Source organism: Panthera uncia, chromosome B4 (genome assembly GCF_023721935.1).
Source record: "Panthera uncia isolate 11264 chromosome B4, Puncia_PCG_1.0, whole genome shotgun sequence".
NCBI classification, from domain to species: Eukaryota; Metazoa; Chordata; class Mammalia; order Carnivora; family Felidae; genus Panthera; species Panthera uncia.
The window spans coordinates 99,528,516-99,535,159 of record NC_064809.1 but is presented as its reverse complement, the minus strand read 5'-3'; the positions used below and the strand labels follow the sequence as shown (position 1 = coordinate 99,535,159).

The following is a 6,644-nucleotide window of genomic DNA, read 5'->3' as shown; positions in this document are numbered from 1 at the left end:
AAAGAAAAGAAAAGAAAAGAAAAGAAAAGAAAAGAAAAGAAAAGAAAAGAAAAGGAAGAAAGAAAAAGAAAGAAAGAAAGAAAGAAAGAAAGAAAGAAAGAGAAACTAGCAATGAAAGAAAGACATTAGAAAACCCAGACTTCTAACCAGAAGCCTGTCTGCAAAAAAGGGAAGAATGGAGGAAAAAGTGACGAGTGGAAGAAAAAGAATCCTGGACACTACCAGCTGCCAGATTTGACCAGCACACCTTGGGGCTGCGGATGGCAGATTAATCCAGACTCCTCAGTCAGAAAGGAGAGGGTGAGGAGGCCAAGCGCTCTGATGGCGATGGCCCTGAAGAGAGCTGTTCTCCAGTTTTTATTGAGAATCTTACCAGCACCTTTCAAGGAGTGCAGGGGAAAGGAATGTGTAGTTTCAAAAGCAGGAATAAAGCATACTCAGATTATCAGGGGAACAGTACAATCAGGTTAGTGACGTGCAGGCATACATTACAGGGGTAGTGTATATGTCATAGGAAGGGGGTTGTTTTACTACTTTAAATCGTTTACACAGTGGAAAACATGTTGATCCACAGGCAAGGACAGACTGTATTGAGCCTTGACATTGCATAGGAGACCCGGTGTTCCTGGTCTGCTTTGGGGCTTCTCAACCAGCCATTTCCCAGGTTGCAAACATTCCTCGTTTAAATCTTGGCAAGCCAGGCTCTGTGAGCTTCCACAATCAGCTTTCTCATTCCTGGAGTAGTCCTTGGAAAGACCTGGTTGAACTTTTAGGTCTTATGTTCTCTAAGATACTTATGTATCCTTGAGATATTTTCTTCTTAAGTGCAACACGTTTGTAGTGTGATTGTGTCATTTTCAGTCAAAAGAATCCAGACTTTGGGTCTTCTGCCTCTTCCCTAGATCTTCTTTTACTTTCCCCTCTCTGCCCTCTCTGACATCATTTTTTAAAAATGATTTGAGGTCTGACATAATCCTCTCTACTGACATTTATCTTCTCTTCCTCTCCCTCTTGCCTCTTAATTTCTATCCACGATTGAAGTCTCTCTTTCTACTTCTCTCTCTGCCTTCTCCTGTTGTGGTACTTCTGACCCTTAGTTGCCCGATGTTAACATAATTCTCCTCTATAGTTTCTGGGTCCATTCTCATTTCATGGTTTCTCTTTCTTAATCACTTTTTCCTCTTCTTGAATCTAATTTGAGGCTTAGACATGAACGTAAGTCTTCATTTAGGTTCTTTTAAGCTCTGTAACGTCCCATCTATGTATCTACAGTGTTATATTACAAAAAGAAACTAAAGCAAAAATGCAATTGCTAAATATAGAAGCATACTACAAAAGGATACATAAATATTGTATACTTTTTTCTCAAGACAACTTTACCAAAATCCATTTCATTTTTTCTTTCAAATAAAATTAAACAATTCTTGAATGCTCTGAGGTCAATGTGTCATGTCTTTACTATAGCATACAGACCAAAATGATCAGTTTGCACTATGTGAGAATCTGATCAGTAAGGTTTAATCTTGTCCTCAATTAAAAACACCATTACCTAATTGTCATTCGGTGTTCCCCTCTCAGAAGCTGAAAATATGCATATGAGAGAAATTTCCATGAAGGTAATGTTTATAGTCATTTCTGGGTTAAAGAACAAGATTTATTCACTTTACGGGAATGTATTTCCTGACATTTGTCCTATTGCATTATGATCAAAGGGCTGTAGTGCTGAATGTGGGAACTTCTCTAGGAAGGCTGACTGTAAACTTCTAAGCAAAGGCAATTTCCATTATGCACCCTGACGGTCAGAAATCCTTTGCAAGTTACATATTGCTGAATATAACAGGTTTCTATGTACTGGGATTCCACAGGAAATTTTGGGTTGTTTTGTAAGTATAAAGATAATAGGTATGTTGTTGCCAATAACTTGAATCCAAAGAGATGAACCTGTTCAGATCATATTCGTGGATATTGTTCACATTTTATTTTAGAAACAGATGAGAATTTTGCTGGCAAATAGGAAACCAAAGTCAGTTTTCAGATCTATGACCTCTAACCTATGAGATAAGGAAATTGGCCTGAGTACTCATGGAAGTCTGTGAGCTTTATTTTCAACCTCTCATATGTCAACCAGTGAGTTGAGTGTGTTTCTATTACTATCATTAACAAAGTAGAATATTATTGATTTTTTTATGCTAAATTCTGCTAGGGAGTAACTTTTGGATAGGACAAGAAATTACGTAGATTTCTTGCATTTATTGATTTGCATCCACATATAAAAATACAAACATTCAAAAATATTTGTAATAAGTTTTATGCACTAAAAATTTATGACTTAATTATTTTATTCAGGTGTTTATTCAAATATCTTTTCCTCAGAGAGGCTTTCCAAATTCAGCTTTCCTAAAAGAGAGCCTACCCATTACTATTTATACCCATATCTTACCTTAATGTTGGTTATAGCACATGCCATTCCTTTATACACATATAGAGGTTATCTGTGTAGTTGTCCTTCCTCAGCTAGAACATTAGCTCTACAAAGATAGGGCTTTTGCCTCCTTTTGTTCTCTACTGTCTTGTTGAGCCAGGAAAGATTCTAACTTGGTGAATGAATGAATCATAGCATTCACTATCATGATTAAAAAAAAAGAAGAAAGAAAGAAAAAGAGATAAAAGGAAATTAAATGATTCACAATGGCAAGACTGTTGATTAACTTAGTATAAATTCTTAGCTTATATCGTTAACACCTACTATATTTTTATAACAAAACATTTTTGTTGTGAAGAGATTTTTTGTAACATTATGTAAATAAAGAAAGTCCTAGAATTGTGTATGTAACATAATTACAGTGTAAATAGGTATAACCTATTTACAGGAGGTACTGAGAAAAAAAGTTCCAAAATATTTATAGTATGTGTGCTTAGATGCAGACATCGTGGGTTTTATTTTTAAATATTTTGCAATTATTATTTAGAGACTATGGTAAGAAGAAATGAGGCAAAAAGGAAGAAAAGGAGAAAAATATAGTAGTGATTGAGATTTGAGTATTAGAGATAAATAAGCTATCATGCTAAGGTACCATAAGTATGAAGACTTTAACAACAAAGAGTAGTACACGATGTTTTTGGAGTACTCACTAACTGTAAGTATTGTTTGAAGTTTGTTTTTGGTACAGTATACTTTACTGATGGTACATGACACAGTAGGGTTCCCCAAGTCCCTCCCTTCTTTAGGGGATCTGGGATGGAAACTGTGTAGAGGTCATGAGATTCTCAGTATGTTAGGGGATGAGTTGGGGTAAAGATTCCCCAGCAGCTGAGAATCTTTCTCTTCCTTTCTCTTACTGGGACTGGTGGTCCAGGGGGCTATTACTCCTTAGACGCTACATGGACCATAGTGTCCACCACTTGGTTGCTATAGCCAAATTCACTGTCATACCAGGAAATGAGCTTGACAAAGAGGTCACTGAGAGCTAGCCTAGCCCCAGTGTCGAAGGTAGAAGTTAAAGTTATAGGAGACAAACTGATTCTCCATGTAGCCCAGGATGCCCTTGAGGGGGCCTCTGATGCCTGCTTCACCACCTTCTACATGTCATCATATTTGACAGCTTTCTCCAGGATGCACGTCAGATCTACAACTGATACACTGGGGTTGGGGGCTTGGAAGGTCATGACAATGAGCTTCCCATTCAACTCAGGAATGACCTTGCCTACAGCCTTTGCAGTGCAAGTAGAATCAGGGATTATGTTCTGAGCAGCACCTTTGCCATCATGCCACAGCTTTCCAGAGGTGCTGTCCAGTTTTCTGGGTGGGAGGGATGGTCTGGACTGTAGTCATGTATCCCTCCACAATGCCAAATTTGTCACTGATGACCTTAATCAGAGGGGCCAAGCAGTTGTGGTACAAGAGGCATTGTCAACAATCTTGAGGTAGTGGCCATACTTCTCATGATTCACTCCCATCACAAATACGGCACCAGCAGAAGGGGCAGAGATGATGACTCTCTTGGCCCCACCCTTCAAGTGAGACCCAGCCTTTTCCATGTGGTGAAGACTCCAGTGGACTCCACAACATACTGAACACCAGCATCATGCCATTTGATGTTGGTGGGATCACCCTCCTCCAAGACGGAGATGGGTTTTCCATTGATAACAAATTTCCCATTCTCAGCCTTGATTGTGCTGTTCAATTTGTTGTGGGTGGCATCATATTGGAACATGTTGATCATGTAGTTGAGGTCAAGGAAGACGTCACTGATGGTGACAATATCCATTTTGCCAGAGTGAAAAGCAGCCCTGGTGACCAGGTGCCTGATACAGCTGAATCTATTTACTCTGACCTTCACCATCATGTCTTGGGGACATGGCTGGCACTGTACCAGAAGATGCAACTGTCTGTCAAACAGGGAGGAGCAGAGATCCTGAAGTTCTTTACATAAATAAAATTGTTCTGTTCTCATAATTACTAAATGAGGTCAGTGTTATAGTTGTTATTATCATCATTGTTATTCCCACTGTAGATGCCCAGAGAGATCATACTACTCCCCAAAGTTGTCCAAATAAGAAGTGGTGATTTGAATGTGATTCAGGGTCTGTAGTCTTAACCTCTGATTAAGAATAAGAATGGTAGTAATTGCTTCTGAAATAAGAAGAAAATATTTCCTTCGTGAATTTATATCTTATTTACCTTCAAAAAAACAAATCCATGTAAAATGTTTTGTTTACTATTTAAAAGGACTCATTTGGGTTTAGTCAAACATATAAAACAATCTTGAATACTTGGATATGAATGAGAAAATCTCTGCTAGAATGTAGAATGTTATAGGGCACATATTGTGGTATAATTATAGTGTTTTAGTGACATGACAGGCTACTCCGGACAGCAAGTGGCCTTAATAACTCAGCATTCTGTATATACACAGCCTCAGTTGTTGTTGTTTTTTTTTTAATACATAATGTTATTAGGGCTTTGTGTCTAGATGCCATTTTGAAGTAGTCTGAAAAATTCTCTTTTCTATATTAGACTCTGTAATGTTCTCCCTTTTCCTAAGATTCAACAGAACACGTATAACTCTACCATTATGCGGTAGAAAGAACATGAGTTTTGAAATTAAACTGGTTTGAGTTTGAATCTCAAATGAACACTTCATTCTATGATAGCATTCATGAGGCAGGCACAATAGCTAGTATATGACTTAGAATGACAGTTCAGGTGAGAAGTTTTCATATTTCTGTAATGCTCAGAGCATATGCCATTTCAGTTCCATAGAACTAAAGAACCCATTTGTCATTTTCAAAATTAATAATCCTGGGTATTTATTATTTATTAATTATAACAAATGGATTAATTATAAAACTATAAAAGTGACTGAAGTCCCAGCTGACAGTTGAAAATGCCTTTACAAAACATATACCTGATTCTGTTTTCAGTAAAAAAAGCTCAGGAAATTTAATTTAGGATGCCAGGTGGCACAATAGGTTATACATTAACTTGTCCCCTCTGATAAATTAAATTTGAATTTGGCTCTGGTCACAAATGAAATGAGTCATTTGGTACATGCCACTAAGGATACTCACAAAGCCAAAATGACATTTCATTGAAAAATCACCTGTTAAGAAAAATGTCTGCAGTCTCTGGGGAAATTTTCAAGAAAAATAAACAAGTGTATAAGGCAAAAAGAAAGGGTTCTAAGGGGCTACTGTAAATTATAGGCTTGCTGAAAATCTGGAGGAAGGAAAGTGCTATAATACCTACAAGTTTTTATTCAGCCACAAATCGAAATTTTAGCCTGTATTTCCTCTTTTCCCCAGTTTCGGGATTCTAGGAGATTATTCGCTTATTTTCCAAAGAAAATTGGCTTTTTTCCTTGTCACAGTTTTAGCCAAATGTCAGTTTGTATCAAATTATCATGGATTACTGAGCTCACTGCAAGGAACCATCTAATTGTGATTCTAAACCATATGTTTAGCTCTTCCTGTTCCTTTCAGGTAAATAAATAATATAATTATAAGGACTATTCTTCCCTCATTTAAAGGACTAAGAAAACGTATAAGTGACAGACTTCAGAGATAACATTAATTTGACACTAATGTTTATTCTTTTCATTGTGACATTCTTGTCCATGTAATAATCACCTAGTAAGTATTTAGACAGATGCTGAGATTAATAACGGTAAAAGTCCCAGCACAAACATAAAACCCAGTTTTTTCACATTCACTGCTGGAGAAAATATAGTACACAAATACTAAATTCATCTTAGATCCTATGTTAGGTGTTTTGTACTGGATTCTAAACGGACACTGTCAATTCATTCCTTTGGGGTCTCCAGACTTGACGGGACTCTGCTCTCTGAGTCAGGCCATGCCCACCTATATTCCAAGAGTATGATCTAGACCATACTGTTTCATGACTACTTCCAGTCCCCTTTCTAATAGCTGATACTTTCAAGTTCTTAGTGGTCCTGGGTAGCCAAGCTGCCAGACCCGTTCGTGCCTGGGAAACCAAGGTCATCTCTAGCCTGCAGTTTTAGCTCAGCAGGCAAATTCCAGAACATTCTGCTCAATCACTGGAAAAAGCTTATGATAAAAATTTATACCATGACTAGGCAATGTTAATGACAAAAATTTATTCACTACATCCCTGGTTTTTA

The 6,644-nt window shown here is 37.4% G+C and overlaps 1 pseudogene; it reads right to left on the bottom strand.

Moving 5' to 3' along the window:
* Window positions 1-3,297: 3,297 nt before the first annotated feature.
* On the bottom strand, window positions 3,298-4,343 carry LOC125920434 (glyceraldehyde-3-phosphate dehydrogenase-like; annotated as a pseudogene).
* Window positions 4,344-6,644: the final 2,301 nt, after the last annotated feature.